The 19,675-nt window shown below is 47.8% G+C and overlaps 2 long non-coding RNA genes across 3 annotated transcripts in view; one reads left to right on the top strand and one right to left on the bottom strand.

Moving 5' to 3' along the window:
- The window catches only part of LOC138990713 (uncharacterized), a 99,890-nt gene extending 95,955 nt beyond the window's left edge, over positions 1-3,935 (top strand). For both annotated transcript variants that reach the window (XR_011466800.1, XR_011466799.1), the window contains one exon: positions 810-3,935. This is a non-coding gene — a long non-coding RNA (uncharacterized lncRNA). The remainder of the gene's footprint in view (positions 1-809) is intronic.
- Positions 3,936-7,012: 3,077 nt separating this feature from the next.
- On the bottom strand, positions 7,013-18,838 carry LOC138990715 (uncharacterized). Its single transcript, XR_011466801.1, has 3 exons — positions 18,305-18,838; positions 17,991-18,140; positions 7,013-10,688 (listed from the first exon to the last, which is right to left on the bottom strand). It is a non-coding gene; the product is annotated as an uncharacterized lncRNA (long non-coding RNA).
- Positions 18,839-19,675: the final 837 nt, after the last annotated feature.

Here is a 19,675-nt window from a genome sequence, read left to right on the forward strand (position 1 = left end):
TTGCTCAGTTGTGTCCAACTCCTTTGCAACCCCATGGACTGTAGCCCGCCAGGCTCCTCTGTCCATGGGATTTTCTAGGCAAGAACACTGGAGTGTGTTGCCATTTCCTTCTCCAGGGGACCTTCCTGACCCAGGGATTGAACACTCAGACCCATGTCTCCTGCATTGGCAGGAAGATTCTTTATGGCTGAGCTACCAGGGAAGCTCCACAAAGGTATACGAGGTTGACACATTTTATTACTAGCGAGGTAGACTTTGACCATGTGTTTAAGGTGGTGTCTGTGAAGTTTCTCCAATGTAGATTTAAAGTTCAACTTTGTAATTAATAAGCATCTTGTAGGGAGATACTCCCAAGGCTTTGTGAATTAGTGAGTTGGATTTCAGGAAATATCCAAAATGAACACATTTCACTCTGTGCATATGAATGATGTTTATCAGAGAAATTGATGGCTGAAAGTGGTTATCCTGTGAACGAATTGAAATCCCTCATTTGAGATAGAAGGGTTCACCTAAAAGCCAGCTGAGAATGTCATCTCAGATGTGGGATGACCAGCAGCCCAGCCCATCTCCTCACATCAGATTGCTTTATTCCTTCCTGACTGCCATTAGGATGTACCATGTATCCAGAGTTCGTTGCTCTCTGATTACCTTTGTTTTATAGTAGAGGAAGAATCCATTCAAGTCTTCCTCTCCTTCCCATCCAATTAACATAATTATTGTTTGGTCTGTCAGTGTCTCTCTTTCTCCCCCTCTGCAGTGAGAGATCTGTTTTCACTAACTTGGCACATGGGTTTTTTTTTCTGATGCAGAACTGAGAGACAGTAATGAAGAAATGAGAAGAAAGGGGAAGGATCCTTGTATACTGGGCCAGTTCCTAGGATCCCAGAATCCTTGCTACAGAATCCAGGTGAAGAGAAGAAAAAAAAAAAAAAAAAAAGTCAGTGACTCTGTTGATATAGAAAACAAAGAGCTAAGAGCTGAGAAGAAAAACAGAAAGAGCCTGATTGTCTTAGAATCTTGTAGACCATTTTGTGACTGCGCCAGGAGGTGGCTCGCGGGCGAGCGGCCAGAATGCTCTGCGTGTGGAGGTGAAGAAATGCGCAGTCAGCAAGTGACATGTAAGCACACAAGAGCCCACAGAACGGTGCAGCTGATGCCTCTGAGAGGGTGTGCCCCCAGAGCGTGCGCCCCCAGAGCCAGGCCTCTGGGAAGAAGACCCTGTTCCAGTCACCCCTGTGTTCAGTGGCTCCTTGAACCAGGGAACCAGGGAACGCTGACAAATCTAATATTTTTGATAGTCAGCCAGTCCCTGTAGTCAAACCCACACAAAAAAAAATTAAGATAAAAGAGGGACTTCCCTGGTGGTCCAGTAGTTAAGACTTCACCTTCCAGCACAGGGGGTTGCAGGTTCAACCTGGTTGGGGAGCAAAGATTCCACAAGCTTCCAGGTCGAAAAACCAGAATATAAAACAGAAGCAATATTGTAACGAGTTTAATAGACTTTAAAAATGATCCACATCAGAAAATTTTTAAACATCTCACACATCAGGGCCCTTCCCCATGGGAGAAGGAGAGAACCCAACTGCTGCAGGATATTCAAGAAAGTCATCTGCATGGGGACCTGATCACACCACACACCGGCTGGTTCACAGGACTTATTAGCCTATCCCAGACGTCCTGGTCCCTTTAACACAGGCTGCAGGGATCAAAAGTTCCCTTTGACCCTTCTGAAAATATTAGGTAATGTCAGTGCAGGGGGATAATAATCTTTCTGCCCTGGAGTGCAGCAATTGTTGCTCTTGGGAATGATTGTGCTAATTCTTAGGTCATTAACGCCAAGTACTACATGACTGCACACTTCTCAAACCAGAGAGAAGGCAAAACAGAGTGTGATGCATCTTTCTGGAGCATAAAGTTTATTAAGACTATGAAGAACCAAGGAGATGACAAGCATTATCCCCTCCCCAGCAACATGAAAGACAGAAGTGTGGAGGATGGAGGACATGCCCCAGGGCACAGTCCAGTCTCTGAAGTTTCACCCAGCAGGGGAGGAGGGGCAGCCAGGCCAGGGTGGTGCCTCTTCTGGTCACCCAGACCACTCCATAGCATCCTCAGAGCTGGCCAGGATTTTGGATAGGAGGCTTTCCTGAAGGTGGTGGAGGTGCTGGATTTGAATCCCATCATCCAGGTGGGAACATGACCAGGTCATCGGGAGCTTTGCAGGTCATCCTTTGGCTGTTTCTTTTATCACTTTAATATTAGCCCTCTTTATGGGCAGGCCATAGCAAATATATTTAGAGAGCCATCTCAAGATTCTTCCAGCCACCCCCTTCTTTTTCTGGGTGAGGCCAGAGGGAGTGACTGGGACATATTCTCGGGTTACCCAACAAGGGTGGAGCTTTGCGCATCAGCACATCCGGGAGGCAGGTGGTTCCTTCAGGGACTTTCCGCTGATGTCATGGGTGCCATTGGTGTTACAGGTGTTGTCACAGGGGATGTGGTTGTCCTGTGTGCCATGGGTTCTGTGAGTGTTGTGGGCGATGCGGGTCCGCGGGTGACACTGGTGTCATGGGTGCCACTGGTGTCACGGGTGAGGCAGCGGTCACTGGTGACACTGGTGTCACAGGTATCGCAGGTGCCACGGGTGTCATATACGTTGCACGGCTCAGTAGTGGCCGGGGTGCTTAGGGCGTCATAGGTGAGGCTGGTACCTCTGGTATCACAGCTGTCGCAGGTGCTGATGGTGTCGCAGGTGCTGATGGTGTCACGGGTGTCCCTGGTGCCTCGGGTAACGCTGGTATCACGGGTGTGGCTGCTGTCACGCCTGTCGCAGGTGTCGCAGGTGAGCCCGGTCCTGCACGTGTTGTGGTGTTCACCGGCATGATCGGTGGCTCGGGCTGCTGGCATCGCGTGTGTTGCAAGTGGAGGGGGCTGGGCTGGGGGTGACGGTCCTCGCCTCCGGGCAGGGTAGGGGAGTGGCAGGCTCTCTGGTCTTCTCCGTTGACTCCTGGTTCTCCTGCTGCTGAATGGTCTCCCAAAGCCAGGCAGGAATAAGCATGGACATCTCAGGGCTGGGAGTAGGCTTATGTTCTTGGCTGCTGAGGTTGGAGGAAACGCCCAGTCTCACAGTGATGGTGCGGGTCCTCACCTTGGGTTCATTCATGTCACTGCCGCTGCTTATGTCTAAGCCCGGTATTTGGTCTCTGCACCAGCCCAGTATTGTCTCCACTGTCACCCCAGGGTGCTCTTCACAGGCTGGTGGGAGTGGCTCCTCCTGGCCCCTGTTCACCCATGGATGCTGCCAAACATCTTCTAAAGTACCTCTTTTGGTAGTGTTCAGTGTTACCATACAGTCTAGTAAGTCTGTTATCTTGTTAGATGAATATTTGGGCATATGGTAGTGCCCCCTAAGCACACGCTGCCACAGCTCCCAGAAATCTTGTCCCCTGAAGGGGAGGGATCCAGTTACTATGGTGTACAGGATGCCACCGAGGCTCCACACATCCTCCTCTAGGCCTGTATAAGGCCTCCCCAGGAAGAGTTCTGGGGCCATGAACGTGGGGCTGCCACAGAAAGTGTCTAGCTTCTTTTGTGGGTGCCACTGGTTGCTAAGGCTGAAGTCGGAGATCTTGGCGTTGTTGTTGGCATCGAGGAGGAGGTTGCCCAGCTTCAAATCCCGGTGCACCACGCCCCGCTGGTGGCAGTGCTGCAGAGCCGAGACCCGCTGGCAGAACAGGCCTCGGGCCTCCCCCTCCGTCAAGCGGCCTTTGGCCTCCAAGTAGGTGGACAAGTCTCCTCCACTGACGTACTCCATTACTATAAATAGAGCCTCCTCCGTGTCAATAACTTCCAGTAGTTTTACAATATTTCGGTGGCTTATTGTTTTTAGGCTATTAATCTCTTGATTGCATTCCTTGAGGCCGGAGGAGCTCTGATTGGTCCTTGCATCAAGGCACATGCGGAAGGCAGTGGGTTTCTTCTGCAACTTTACCGTCGGTGTCATGGGTGCCATTGGTGTTGCAGGAGTCACAGGTGCCGTGAGTGCCCTCAGTGTCGCAGGTGACCCTGGTGTCACGGGTGATAGTGGCAGAAGTATCATGGATGGTGCGGTCACCACGGGGGCCACGGGGTGCCTCTGGGGTCACGGGTGCCTCTGGGGTCACGTGCGAGGCAGGTGTCACTGGTGATGCAGGTATCGTGGGTGTCACGGGTGTCATCAATATTGCATTCCCCAGTGGCCTCCTGGGGGCTTAGGGCTTCATAGGTGAGGCTGGTGTACCAGGTGTGGCTTGTGTCACGGCTGGGGCAGGCATCACAGATGAGGCTGGTACCGGTGGTATCGCGGCTGTCGCAGGTGCTGATGGTGTCACGGGCGTCTCTGGTGCCACGGGTAACGCTGGTATCACGGGTGTGGCTGCTGTCACGCCTGCCGCAGGTGATCCTGGTCCCGCACGTGTCCTGGCGGTCAGTGGCATGATCTGTGGCTAGGGCGCTGCTGGCATCATGGGTGTTGTGAGTGGATGGGGCTGGGCTGGGGGTAACGGTCCTTGCCTCCGGGCAGCGTTGGGGCGTGGCAGGCTCTCTGGTCTTCTCCCTTGACTCCTGGTTTCCTGCTGCTGAATGGTCTCCCAAATTCAGTCGGGTTTAAGCATGGGCATCTCAGGGCTTGGCGGGAGGTGTATGTTCTTCGCTGCTGAGGTCGGAGGAAAAAGCTGGCCTCACAACGATGGCGCGGGCCACCATGCAGGGATCATTGGGCACGCTATCAATAGCACTGAGCACGCCAAGCCCTGGATCTGGTCCCTCCACCAGCCCAGTATCATCTCACTCTTTCTAGTAATGGCATTTGTCCACTGGGGAGACCTGTCTACCACCTGGAGGCCACAGGCCCCACAACGGAGGCAGAGGCTGGATGCCCAGGAGGTAACCTGGGTGGGCGTGCTCTTCACAGGCTGGCGGCAGTGGCTCCTCCTGGCCCATGTTCACACATAGACGCTGGCAAACATCATCTAAAGTACCTCTGTTGGTAGGTTGAGCGTTTGCATTCTTCAGAGTAAGTCTATTATCTGATTGGATATGTATTTGGGCACATGCTACTGCCCTCTAAGCACACGCTGCTGGAGCTCCCAGAAATCTTGTCCCCCAAAGAGGAGGCGTCTAGTTACCATGGTGTACAGGACGCCATCGAGGCTTCACACGTCCACGGCTGGGCCTGCCTAAGGCATCCATAGGAAGCATTCTGGAGCCCATGAAAGCGGGGCTCCCGCAGAAGGAGTCTAGCTGCGTTCCTGGGTGCCACTGCTTGTTAAGCCAAAGTCGGAGACCTTGACGTTGTTGTTGGCATCAAGGAGGAGGCTGCCCAGCTTCAAGTCCCCGGGAACCACACCGGGATGCTAGCAGTTCTGGAGAGCCGAGTCCAGCTGGCAGAATTGGCCTTGGGCCTCCGCCTCTGTCTTTGGCGTCCTTGAGGGTGAACAAGTCTGCCACTGGAGGAACTCCATTACTATAAACACAGTCTCCTCAGTGTCAATCACTTCCAGGAGGTTGACAACATTCGGGTGGTTTAAGATTCTCATGCTGATAACCTCTCAAAACAGTTCCTGGATGCTGGCGAAGTTCTGATTTGTCTTGGTAACGGTCTTGATGGCTACCACTCCTGTGGTCAGAACACACTGGCCAACTTCTCATTGACAACGTGGCCTTCAATGACTGTGTGAATGAACGCATACATTTCAGTATGAGCCACATTTTTAACACACATGGACATGAGTTCCTGAATCCGTAACTATACTAACTACCACTAAGCTATACTAATTACCTAACTGTACCAACTATACCAGTAACTATACGAAGTTCCACTAAGCCATCACCAAGAATGCTAACTGTACTAACAATACTGAGTATGCTAACAGTGCTATACAAGTATTCTATTCCTCACATCTATATCAATCGTGATAAATCTAACTATGCTAATAAACTATTAACTATACCAACTCAGGAGTGAACCAAGAGAAGATCCAAGGTGTTGGCAACACCTGTCCCCTCCCCACCAACATGACAGACAGAAGCTTGAGGGATGCGGGACATGCCCCAGGGCACAGTCCAGTCTCTGAAGTTTCACCCAGCAGGGAAGGAGGGGCAGTCGGGCGAGGGTGGTGCCTCTTCTGGATGCCCAGAGCACTCTAGAGCATCGTCTGAGCTGGCCAGGATTTTGGATTGGAGGCTTTGCTTTAGGTGGTGGGGCTGCTGGATTTGAATCCCATCATCCAGGGGGGAACATGACCAGGTCCTGGGGAGCTTGGGAGGTCATCCATTGGCTGTTTCTGGTACCACTTTATTATTAGCCCTCTTGCTGGGTAGTCCAAGCAAATATACTCAGACAGACACCTCCAGATTCTCCCAGGCACTCCCTTCTTTTTCTGGGTGAGGCCACGGGGAGTGACTGGGGACATATTCTCGGGGTGCTCAAAAAGAGTGGAGCTTGCCACGAAAGGCATATGCGGAAGGCAGTAGGTTTCTTCTGCAACTTTACCATCGGTGTCATGGGGGCCATTTGTGTTGCAGGAGTCACAGGTGCTGTGAGTGCCCTCAGTGTTGAGGGTGCCACTGGTGTCACGGTTGTTAGTGACAGAAGTATCATGGATGGCGTGGTCACCACGGGGGCCATGGGTGCCTCTGGGGTCACGTGTGCCTCTGGGGTCACGCAGGCTGGTGTCCCTGGTCATGCAGGTATCGTGGGTGTCAAGGGTGTCATCAATATTGCATTCCCCAGTGGCGTCCTGGGTGCTTAGGGCTTCATGGGAGGGCTGGTGTACCAGGTGTGGCTTGTGTCACGGCTGGTGCAGGCATCACAGATGAGGCTGGTACCCGTGGTATCGCAGCTGCCGCAGGTGCTGATCGTGTCACGGGCGTCTCTCGTGTCACGAGTTACGCTGGTGTCACGGTGTGGCTGGGCTGTCACGCCTGCCGCAGGTGCCGCAGGTGAGCCTGGTCCCCTTGCGTGTCGCGTGGCGGTCACTGGCGTGATCTGTGGCTAGGGCGCTGCTGGCATCATGGGTGTTGTGAGTGGATGGGGCTGGGCTGGGGGTAACGGTCCTTGCCTCCGGGCAGCGTTGGGGTGTGGCAGGCTCTCTGGCCTTCTCCCTGACTCCTGGTTCTCCTGCTGCTGGATGGTCTCCCAAATTCAGTCGGGTTTAAGCATGGGCATCTCAGGGCTTGGCGGGAGGTGTATGTTCTTCGCTGCTGAGGTCGGAGGAAAAAGCTGGCCTCACAACGATGGCGCGGGCCCCCATGCAGGGTTCATTCACGTGCACGCTGTCACTACCACTGAGTACGTCGAAGCCCTGGATCTGGTCCCTCCACCAGCCCAGGATCATCTCACAGTTTCTAGTAATGGCATTTGTCCACTGGGGAGACCTGTCTACCACCTGGAGGCCACAGGCCGCACGACGGAGGCAGAGGCCCGATGCCCAGGAGGTAACCTGGGAGCGAGTGCTCTTCACGGGCTGGCGGCAGTGGCTCTTCCTGGCCCATGTTCACACATGGATGCTGGCAAACATCATCTAAAGTACCTCTGTTGGTAGGTTGAGCGTTTGCATTCTTCAGAGTAAGTCTATTATCCGATTGGATATGTATTTGGGCACATGCTACTGCCCTCTAAGCACACGCTGCTGGAGCTCCCAGAAATCTTGTCCCCCAAAGAGGAGGCGCCTAGTTACCATGGTGTACAGGACGCCGTCGAGGCTTCACACGTCCACGGCTGGGCCTGCCTAAGGCATCCCTAGGAATCCTTCTGGGGCCATGAACGCAGGGCTCCCGCACAAAGTGTCTAGCTGCTTTCCTGGGTGCCACTGGTTGTTTGGCCAAAGTCGGGGAGAGCTTGACGTTGTTCTTCGCATCAAGGCGGAGGTTGCCCAGCTTCAAGTCCCCGGGCACCACACCGCGCTGCTAGCAGTTCTGCAGAGCCGAGTCCAGCTGGCAGAACTGGCCTTGGGCCTCCGCCTCTGTCTTTGGCGTCCTTGAGGGTGAACAAGTCTGCCCCGCGGAGGAACTCAATTACTATAAACACAGTCTCCTCAGTGTCAATCACTTCCAGGAGGTTGACAACATTCGGGTGGTTTAAGATTCTCACGCTGTTAACCTCTCAAAACAGTTCCTGGATGCTGGCGAAGCTCTGATTTGTCTTAGTAATGGCCTTGATGGCTACCACTCCTGTGGTCAGAACACGCCGGGCCAACTTCACATTGACAACGTGGCCTTCAACGACTGTGTGAAGGAACGCATACATTTCCATATGAGCCACCTTTTTAGCAGAGAAGGCCATGAGGTCCTGCATCCCTAACTATACTAACCACCCCTAAGTTATACTAATTACCTAACTGTACCAACTATACCAGGAACTATACGAAGTACCACTAAGCCGTCACCAAGAATGCTAACTGTACTAACAATACTGAGGATGCTAACAGTGCTGTACAAGTATTCTATTCCTCACAACTCTACTAACCGTGATAAGTCGAACTATGCTAATAAACTATTAACTATACCAACTTAGGAGTGAACCAAGAGAAGATCCAAGGTGTTGGCAATAACTGTCCCCTCCCCACCAACATGATAGGCAGACGCTTGAGGGATGCGGGACACGCCCCAGGGCACAGTCCAGTCTCTGAAGTTTCACCCAGCAGGGAAGGAGGGGCAGTCGGGCCAGGGTGGTGCCTCTTCTGGATGCCCAGACCACACTAGAGCATCGTCTGAGCTGGCCAGGATTTTGGATAGGAGGCTTTGCTTTAGGCGGTGGGGGTGCTGGACTTGAATCCCATCGTCCAGCTGGGAACATGATCAGGTCCTGGGGAGCTTGGCAGGTCATCCATTGGCTGTTTCTGGTACCACTTTATTATTAGCCCTCTTGCTGGGCAGTCCAAGCAAATATACTCAGACAGACACCTCCAGATTCTCCCAGGCACTCCCTTCTTTTTCTGGGTGAGGCCACGGGGAGTGACTGGGGACATATTCTCAGGGTGTCCAAAAAGTGGAGCTTGCCGCACCAGGCACATGCGGGAGGCAGTGTGTTTCTCCTGCAGCTTTATCGCCGGAGTCATGGGTGCCACTGGTGTTGCAGGAGTCACAGGTGCCGTGAGTGCCCTCAGTGTTGCGGGTGCCCCTGGTGTCACGGATGTTAGTGACAGAAGTATCATGGATGGCGTGGTCACCACGGGGGCCATGGGTGCCTCTGGGGTCATGAGTGCCTCTGGGGTCACGTGTGAGGCTGGTGTCCCTGGTCATGCAGGCATCGTGGGTGTCAAGGGTGTCATCAATATTGCATTCCCCAGTGGCGTCCTGGGTGCTTAGGGCTTCATGGGAGGGCTGGTGTACCAGGTGTGGCTTGTGTCACGGCTGGTGCTGGCATCACAGATGAGGCTGGTACCCGTGGTATCGCAGCTGCCGCAGGTGCTGATCGTGTCACGGGCGTCTCTCGTGTCACGAGTTACGCTGGTGTCACGGGTGTGGCTGCTGTCACGCCTGCCGCAGGTGCCGCAGGTGAGCCTGGTCCCGCACGTGTCGTGGCGGTCACTGGCGTGATCTGTGGCTAGGGCGCTGCTGGCATCGTGGGTGTTGTGAGTGGAGGGGGCTGGGCTGCGGGTAACGGTCCTTGCCTCCGGGCAGGGTTGGCGTGTGGCAGGCTCTCTGGCCTTCTCCCTGACTCCCGGTTCTCCTGCTGCTGGATGGTCTCCCAAACTCAGTCGGGTTTAAGCATGGGCATCTCAGGGCTTGGCGGGAGGTGTATGTTCTTCGCTGCTGAGGTCGGAGGAAACAGCTGGCCTCACAACGATGGTGCGGGCCCCCATGCAGGATTCACTCACGTGCACGCTGTCACTACCTCTGAGTACATCGAAGCCCTGGATCTGGTCCTTCCACCGACCCAGGATCATCTCACACTTTCTAGTAATGGCATTTGTCCACTGGGGAGACCTGTCTACCACCTGGAGGCCACAGGCCACATGACGGTGGCAGAGGTCCGAGGCCCAGGAGGTAACCTGGGTGGGAGTGCTCTTCACAGGCTGGCGGGATTGGCTCCTCCTGGCCCTTGTTCACACATGAATGCTGGCAAACATCATCTAAAGTACCTTGTTGGTAAGTTGAGCATTTGCATTCTTCATAGTAAGTCTATTATCCGATTGGATATGTATTTGGGCACATGTTACTGCCCTCTAAGCACACGCTGCTGGAGTTCCCAGAAATCTTGTCCCCCAAAGAGGAGGCGTCTAGTTACCATGGTGTACAGGACGCCGTCGAGGCTGCACACATCCACGGCTGGGCCTGCCTAAGTCATCCCTAGGAAGAATTCTGGGGCCACGAACGTGGGGCTCCTGCAGAAAGTGTCTAGCTGCTTTCCTGGGTGCCACTGGTTGTTAGGCCGACGTCGGAGAGCTTGACGTTGTTTTGGCAACAAGAGCCCAGTACTCTTGCCTGGAAAATCCCATTGATGGAGGAGCCTGGTTGGCTACAGTCCAAGGGGTCGCTAAGAGTCAGACACAACTGAGCAACTTCACTTTCACTTTTCACTGTCACGCATTGGAAAAGGAAATGGCAACCCACTCCAGTATTCTTGCCTGGAGAATCCCAGGGACAGGGGAGCCTGGTGTGCTGCTGTCTACGGTGTTGCACAGAGTTGGACACGACTGAAGCGACTTAGCAGCAGCAATCCGGTAACAAAAAGACAAATACTGTGTTTGATTACATTTACAGCAAGTATCTAGGTACTCAAACTCAGAGACACCGAGAATATAATATAATGGGAACTTCCCTAGCAGTCCAATGGTTAAGACTCTGCCCTTCCACTGCAGGGAGCATGGGTTCAACCCCTGATCAGGGAACTATGATCCCACATGCCTGCAGTATGGTTAAACATTAAAAAAATAAATAAGAAAGAAAGAAAAGAAAATGTTACAATGGTGGTTTTTAGGAGCTAGGGGAAAGGAGACATAGAGAATTGTTGTTTAATGGTGATGGCATTTCAGTTTTGCACGACTAAGATTTCTGAAGACTGGTTGCAAACAACGTGAATATACTTAACACTACTGAACTGCACTCTTGAAAATGTTGTAGATGGTATTAATGCAGTTTATATTATGTGTCTTTTACCACAATTTTAAAAAAATATATCAAAAAGATGGTTCAAGGGAAACAATAATAAAAATATCAAAGAATCTTGCATTCAGATTGCTTGCTAAAAGAATCTTTAAACTTCCACTACATGTCACAGAGTCAAGACTGACTTTTTAACTATGTGTGAAATTTGTGCATAAAAGACCAGACAAAACTCAAATCAATATACCAATCATTTTTTTTAAAAAAAACTTTGTGATGACAAAAGTTTAGAAAATAAATGTACATTTACACAATTTTTTTAGAAAGTAAGACAGAGTGCAGATTCCTAGAGACTAGTGCTCAGATTCACTGGGTATATAAAACAGTGACAATAAGAAACTAATTCTTTGCTCATTCTAGAAATAAGTGGACAGTTGGAATTAGAATAGAATTTTTTTTAATACAAGATATAAATAACTGTAATTACTTTTTCCCTTTTAAGTTTTTCCACTATTTACAGGTATGTATTGTTGTTCTGTACAAAGTTATTTAAATGATCTTTCCACTATAAATCTCGAGATAATAAAGACCTCCTTCAGTTCTGTCCTCCATGCAGATGACTTCCAATTCCATCTGTGGACCAGAGCAATCTAAATTTTCTAAATGCCCCTGGACATTTTACTTAAAATGTTTCTCTATTAATTCATATTCAACATAAAAAGTCAAACCTATCACTGCCCTTCTAACTATTACTTTTGCTCTTCATAATGCCATCGTACATGCCACACCAACTTAAGTGAAAATCCTGGTGTTATTCTGTCTTCTTCCATTTGCTCACCTGTCATTTACTGTGTCCAAGCTCTGCTGATTTCTCTTTTGAAGGCTATCTTTCATCTGCACTCCCTTTTTCCTTCCCTCCAAGGTTCCTTTTGTTCTGACCCTTACCACTCATGCCTAGATAAGCACAACAAACTTCTCTTTTGCCTCCTCACTTCTTGAATTTTTTCCTGTTCTAATTCTACCCAAATACATCCCTGTTAATCTTTTTCATTATTGTTGTTTGTGTGGATGTTTTTGGGTTTTGGCAAGGACACACAGCATGTGGGATCTCAGTTCCCTAACCAGGGATGGAACACATGCCCTTTGCATTGGAAGCTCAGAGTCTTAACCACTGGACCACCAGGTAAATCCCCAACACTATTAATCTTTTAAGGCAGCTCTGCTTCGGCCAAAACACTATATTCATCTTCCGCAAACTTGCTTTTGCTTTTCCTATCTCTTGGCTTTTACATCATTACCTCTTCATGTTTTCTACCTCTCCAAATCCTATTCAGACCCTAATGCTGCCTTTCTTACGCACTCAAGACTAAGTGTGGAGCACATTTTTGCTTACATCCTTCAGAAGGCAATTTTCCATGCATGGAAACCCAGAAATAAGATACCAGGATGCTTCTTAACTGTATGATCATGACTAATGTGCTCAGTCTTCATTCCAATCCCAAAGAAAGGCAAGGCCAAAGAATGCTCAAACTACCGCACAATTGCACTCATCTCACACACTAGTAAAGTAATGCTCAAAATTCTCCAAGCCAGGCTTCAGCAATACGTGAACTTCCAGATGTTCAAGCTGGTTTTAGAAAGGGCAGAGGAACCAGAGATCAAATTGCCAACATCCACTGGATCATCCCCAAAACAAGAGAGTTCCAGAAAAACATCTGTTTCTGCTTTATTCCAGAGAAGGCAATGGCACCCCACTCCAGTATTCTTGCCTGGAGAATCCCATGGACAGAGGAGCCTGGTAGGCTGCAGTCCATGGGGTCGCTAGGAGTCGGACACGACTGAGCGACTTCACTTTCACTTTTCACTTTCATGCTCTGGAGAAGGAAATGGCAACCCACTCCAGTGTTCTTGCCTGGAGAATCCCAGGGACAGGGGAGCCTGGTGGGCTGCCGTATATGGGGTCGCACAGAGTCGGACACGACTGAAGCGACTTAGCAGCAGCAGTAGCAGCTGCTCTCTTCACTATTCCAAAGCCTTTGACTGTGTGGATCACAATAAACTGTGGAGAATTCTGAAAGAGATGGGAGTATCAGACCAACTGACCTGTCTCTTCAGAAACCAGTATGCAGGTCAGGAAGCAAGTTAGAAGTGGACATGAAACAACAGACTGGTTCCAAATAGGAAAAGGAGTACATCAAGACTGTATATTGTCACCCTGCTTATTTAACTTCTATGCAGAGTACATCATGAGAAACATTGGGCTGGAAGAAGCATATGCTGCAGTCAAGATTGCCGGGAGAAATATCAATAACCTCAGATATGCAGATGACACCACCCTTATGGCAGAAAGTGAAGAAGAACTAAAGGGCCTCTTGATGAAAGTGAAAGAGGACAGTGAAAAAGCTGGCTTAAAAGTTTAACACTCAGAAAACTAAGGTCATAGCATCCAGTCCCATCACTTCATGGCAAATAGATGGGGAAACAGTAGAAACAGTGGCTGCCTTTATTTTTGGGGGGCTCCAAAATCACTGCAGATGGTGACTGCAGCCATGAAATTAAAAGACGCTTACTCCTTGGAAGGAAAGTTATGACCATCCTAGGCAGCATATTAAAAAGCAGAGACATCACTTTGCCAACAAAGGTCCGTCTAGTCAAGGCTATGGCTTTTCCAGTAGTCATGTATGGATGTGAGAGTTGGACTTAAAGAAAGCTGAGTGCCAAAGAATTGATGCATTTGAACTGTGCTGTTGGAGAAGACTCTTCAGAGACCCTTGGACATCAAGGAGATCTAACCAGTGCATCCTAAAGGAGATCAGTCCTGGGTATTCATTGGAAGGACTGATGTTGAAGCTGAAACTCCAATACTTTGGCCACCTGGAGCAAAGAGCTGACTCATTTGAAAAGACCCTGATGCTGGGAAACGTTGAGGGCAGAAGGAGAAGTGGACAACAGAGGATGAGGTGGTTGGATGGCATCACCGACTCAATGGACATGAGTTTGGGTAGGCTCTGGGAGTTGGTGATGGACCAGGAGGCCGGGCGTGCTGCAGTTCATGGGGTTGCAGAAGAGTCGGACACGACTGAGCGACTGAACTGAACCCAACTCAATGTGCTCAGTGCGTACAACCACAACAAGCAGTTGTTATTTATTGAGTGCCCACTATTTTAAGCACTTTCTGTTTACTAATAATGGCCATCATTTGTTGAGTTTTTCTTATGTGCTAGATCTTAAACACTGCAGGAATGAGTCCACATATATTTCTGTAAGGTAGGCAGGATTATTAGCCCATTTTTCCAGGAGAGGAAATTAAGGTAGAGAGAAAACATACAACTTAAAGAAAGTGGCCAGGAATAATGGGCAGAGCTAGAATTCAAACCCGGCAGTCTAGTTCCTCAATCTACGTTCTTGACCACGACCCTATGTTAAATTATAATGTGTCATTTAGTCCTACAGTAACCCACAAGGATATATATTGGCTTGCCTACTTTGAAAATTAACAAAATGAAATCCAAAGAAGATAGGAAATACCTTCAGTCACAGATATGGTTGAGTGGTAATGCTCAACTTCATACCCAGGTCCATCAGACTCCATTAAACATTATTTTATATGCTTGTGCTCTTGAGTTCAACACAACTACCTCTGGACGCTTATTATGGGAATTAATTAAGACCACCATGTGTTTTATAAATGCTAATATACTATACTGAATGTTGGATTGAATTTCCTGTGAGCACACCGCTAACTCATCACTATGCCTATTAGCATTAGACAAATAGTCTCTCAAGTGCAATCCTGTATGTCTATCGGTCTGTTTGTTGATTTTAAACTGTAACAGTTTATGTATAAGTTAAATACACGCATTATTATACTAATATATCTTCAATCTGCCACATATTAGCTAATTGCTCCTGGCAGCTTCTTATCTTATCTGTGCCTCAGCTTCCTCATTTTTTAAATAGAGACAACAGTATTTACATTAGGTGTTGTGAGAGTAATTAAAGTAATTAATAGAAGTAGAGCATTTATAACAGTACCTAGTACATAAATAAAATGCATAAAAATAAAATGCATAAAACACCTAATATGATTGTGTATAAGAAAATATACAAAAATAAACTTTAAATAAAATAAGAAATGAGTTAAATAAATTTTATTTTAGTGTACTGATTAATGATATAAACTTTCCTGCCTTACCCTAAAGTACTATTAATATCACTAATTTTAGCAAGGAAGTATGATTGAACAAGTACCACTGCTTTTTACGTCTGGATATAACATTTCGTCATATAGCTATTTGATAGCCTGGTTCTAAAGAATACTGCAGTGGCCGCCATGCCTTTCTCCCGGGATCTTCCCAACCCAGGAGTCGAACCCAGGGCTCCCACACTGCAGGCAGACTCTTTACAGTCTGAGCCACAAGGGAAGCTACTGGAGTGGGTAGCCTATCCCTTCTCCAGGGGATGATCCTGACCAAGGAATTGAACCGGGGTCTCCTGCATTGCAAGCAGATTCTTGACCAGCTGAGCTACCAGGGAAGCCTGATTTTAGTTAGGAAGTATGACTGAACATGTACCACTGCTTTCGAAAGCCTGGATATGACATTTTGTGATACAGTGATTTGATGGCCTGGTTCTAAACTTATTTTGGTTTTTCATTTTAATCGTTGCCTAGTTGAAAAATATTCTTCACAAAGCAACACAGGTGCTTGTGGAAAAGCGTATTCATATACAAGTCTTATGCTTGATCAATACATTTCCATCTTCTGTAATGTTAATCTCTTTGTTTAACAAATTAAAGGAAGGTATGTAATAGTTATATTTTTACAGATGATCTTAAAACCCACCTAAAGGCTTCATTTGGATAGTTTGTTAACAAATTAGAAAATTCACTTTTAAAGCACTTTTGATATTGACATATAAGAGTTGTACAGATAAAATAAATCAGTCTTAATCTCAGGAACAAAAATCACATAGTGATGAAAGTATCTTTAAACATGCACTTTCAAAATTCTTTCACCAAACCATGAGTTTTCTTCAAAGGCCATTATTTCCTCATTTATTACCAAAAATATCACTTTCATTTCAAAAAGATTGACTAAGTGGGTATATTTTCTAAAAAAAAAAAAAAAAAAGCTGCTAGATAACATATCACCAATAGCCACTGTTTTTAGCTCACAATATATCTGAGAAAAAGTTCAAACCAGGATGGGGCATGCTGTTTTTCCATTTTTCCATTGTTGTTATTATTGACTTGAATTATTAGGACCATCTTGACCAGCAGTTTCTTTGCAGGAAACATTTTAAGTCACTTATACATTTTAAGAGTGTTAAATTATCATAATCAGTAATATAGTGTATAAATCCATTTCACCAAGAACATGCAAACTACAATACGTCACTGTAAGCTCAGAATGAGGTAGCTGCCACCAACTCTGAGTTACAGAGCTCCCATTCCTCTTGCAGACCACGTGATGCAGAATCCTCTACTTAAGTGATGAGTGACGGAGCCAGTGCTATGCTAAGTCACTTCAGTCCTGTCCAACTCTGTGCGACCCCAGAGACGGCAGCCCACCAGGCTCCCCCGTCCCTGGGATTCTCCAGGCAAGAACACTGGAGTGGGTTGCCATTTCCTTCTCCAATGCAGGAAAGTGAAAAGTGAAAGTGAAGTCGCTCAGTCGTATGCAACTCTTAGCGACCCCATGGACTGCAGCCTAACAGGCTCCTCCGTCCATGGGATTTTCCAAGCAAGAGTACTGGAGTGGGGTGCCACTGCCGGAGCCAGTATCAATCATATATTCACTACTAGCAAAGTTTAGTGTATTTCTATTTTCTCAAGATAAAATCTTAATAGAATTTGGAGTTCTAGTATCTGGTGACTCAGTGTACAGTATCCACCTGCTGATGCAGGAGATGCTAGTTCGATCCCTGGGCAGGCAAGATCCCCAGGAGAAGGAAATAGCACTGGGAAATTCCATGGACAGAGGAGCTTGGCAGGCTACACTCCATGGGGTTGCAAAAGAGTCAGACACGACTTAGCGACTAAACAACAACAACAAAATGTTTTCTTCAGGCATCTTAAGGGACAGTCTTGCACTTCCCTAGAATGCACACACCATAATTTGGAAGTGACAGCAGGAAGCTGTCTCCTGTCAACAGTGCCACTGCATGGTCATCAGAGAGTAACATGATGCCTATGTTTTCCGAAGACCTCTATTCTTCCCATTAAGGGGACTCAAGCACTCACAGCTTTTCTCTTTCTGTTCTTCACTGTCCTTATTATCAAACTCAAATATACTAACACACAGGCACACTTTTAAACTCCATCTCTCGTTTCACTCTTATATCGCTCCTCCATGAATCTTCCTCTTCCCCACTCTTATTTTCCTGTGAACTGAAAAATTAATCCTTTCTTAGAAGCATAAACATAGTCATTAGTCACATGCCAAAGATAGAAACTCTCCTTTTTCATCTAAAACTAAACAATGAAAAGTAAAATGTTAGTCTCTCAGTCGTGTCCCCCTCTTTGTGACCCCATGGACTATAGCCTGCCAGGGTCCTCTGTCCATGGACTTCTCCAAGCAAGAATACTGGAGTGGGTTTTAACCACAGATATATAAACATATACATGCATAGACACATACACTCACACATACATATGCATTGTTGTTGGCCAGTCACTAAGTCCTGTTGGACTCATTGTGACCCCATGGACTGTAGCACACTGGATTCCCTGCCCTTCACTATAATACATGCATTTTATAAATATATACGATATGCAGTTAAGATTTCAACCTATGACTTCTGGGGGTACACACACAGCAGTAGTTATGGTAAATTCTAGAAACAACACTTTTTAAACCACAGACACATAAACATAGATATGTACATACACATATACTCACTCTCTGGTGCCTCAGATGGTGAAGAATCCACCTGCAACCTGGGAGACCTGAGTTCAATCCCTGGGTTGGGGAGACCCCCTGGAGGAAGGCATGGCAACCCACTCCAGTATTCTGGCCTGGAGAATCCCATGGACAGATGAGCCTGGCAGGCTACAGTACAAGGGGTTGCAGAGTCAGACATGACTGAGCAACTAAGCACAGCACACATACACACTTACATATGCACACGTATGTAAGTAATATACACAGTAACTGCCAGGTGGTCAGGACCACATGGCTACGAGCAGAAGCGCTGGACGCGCACAAGCGCCTACCTGCCCTGGGATCTGAGGGACATACGTCTTGCTGGAACTGTTTCAAGGTGTTTAGCCAAGTTGAGAGCGGTGCTTGAGAAGAAACTGCTAATCTTCCAAGCAAGAAGGTTCTTGGGAAGGGCTCCAGAGGCCTTGGTCCAGTCTGGCGGGTCTTTGAGGGTCCTAGTGGAAAATCAGACAGTAAAGAGCGATTTGTGACAGGGGCTGTTGTCTCAGTCCAAGTCGCCGAGGCAACAGCCCACGGCCTGGCCAAAGGACACAGCGAAACCCCAGCGGAAATGGTACAGATGCCACACAGACCATCAATATCTCCTGAACATCCAGAGGGTGTGACCACAGGTTGACCCTGGAGCTGGTCCAGACAATGAGGCTCCTCACCCTCCTCTAGCTTTAAAATGTACGCCCACAGGTCCTTCCCTGTGGAAGGGAGCCATTTTCAAGGAGGTAGTTTTGAGAGATTGGGGTGATGTTTAGACCCTTAGAATTGTTCAAACTTCTCTACAAAGTTGAGATTTTGAAGAGCAGGGGAGGAGATCTACTTGCAAGGATGAGCAAGTAGCATGTGATCATCACTTGTATAAATAAAAGTATTTGCAGTTGAAATCCTGCTGTTGTTTAGTTGCTAAGCTGTGTCTGACTCTTTTGTGACCACATGGACTGTAGGACTGCAGTCCTACAGGAGCCACCAGGCTCCTCTGTCCATGGGATTTCCCAGGCAAGAACACCAGGTCCATTAAACATAGTGCTTGGCAAAATATACTCGTGACTTGGATAAGCTAGGACCTTATCCAAGTGACCCAGTGATTCCCAGATACTATTTCAAAACTTCATAAGTGATTTCCATATGCCAGTTTCTGTTCAAAATCTCTGAATCCTCACAAGAAGCTGGTGAGGTAAATACTATCAGTATTATGATTTTACAAGTGACCAAAAAAAAGTGACTTTCTTGAAGTTGCACAGCTAAAAAGTAGCTGGGCAATAACTATGAACCCAAATAGTCCACCCTTTTAACCTGGACCCTCTAGGCTATAGTGCCTGGCAACTTTATACCCTATCAACACATTCCTTTTAAAGAAGGAACCACTTTCTTCCTTTTTCTACCCTCTCAAGGAAAACTGTGTTTAGAATGTCCTGATAATCCTATTACAATATAAACACCTCAGAGAAATGTGAAAACATTGAGTTCTAATAGCACTGCAGGTGCTGTGTGTATTCTGATTTTACTAAAGTAAAAAATCGGATTGCAAAAGAAAATCAAGTAGTAAGAGAGATAACATCAGGCACCAGATCTGGCTCACCCTGTGGCATTCTACTCACGAATATATATGGTCACCAAGAGGAAATTTTTAAAATGCCCAAATCATCACCCCA

The sequence above is a fragment of the Bos mutus genome, chromosome 14 (genome assembly GCF_027580195.1).
Source record: "Bos mutus isolate GX-2022 chromosome 14, NWIPB_WYAK_1.1, whole genome shotgun sequence".
Taxonomy (NCBI): Eukaryota; Metazoa; Chordata; class Mammalia; order Artiodactyla; family Bovidae; genus Bos; species Bos mutus.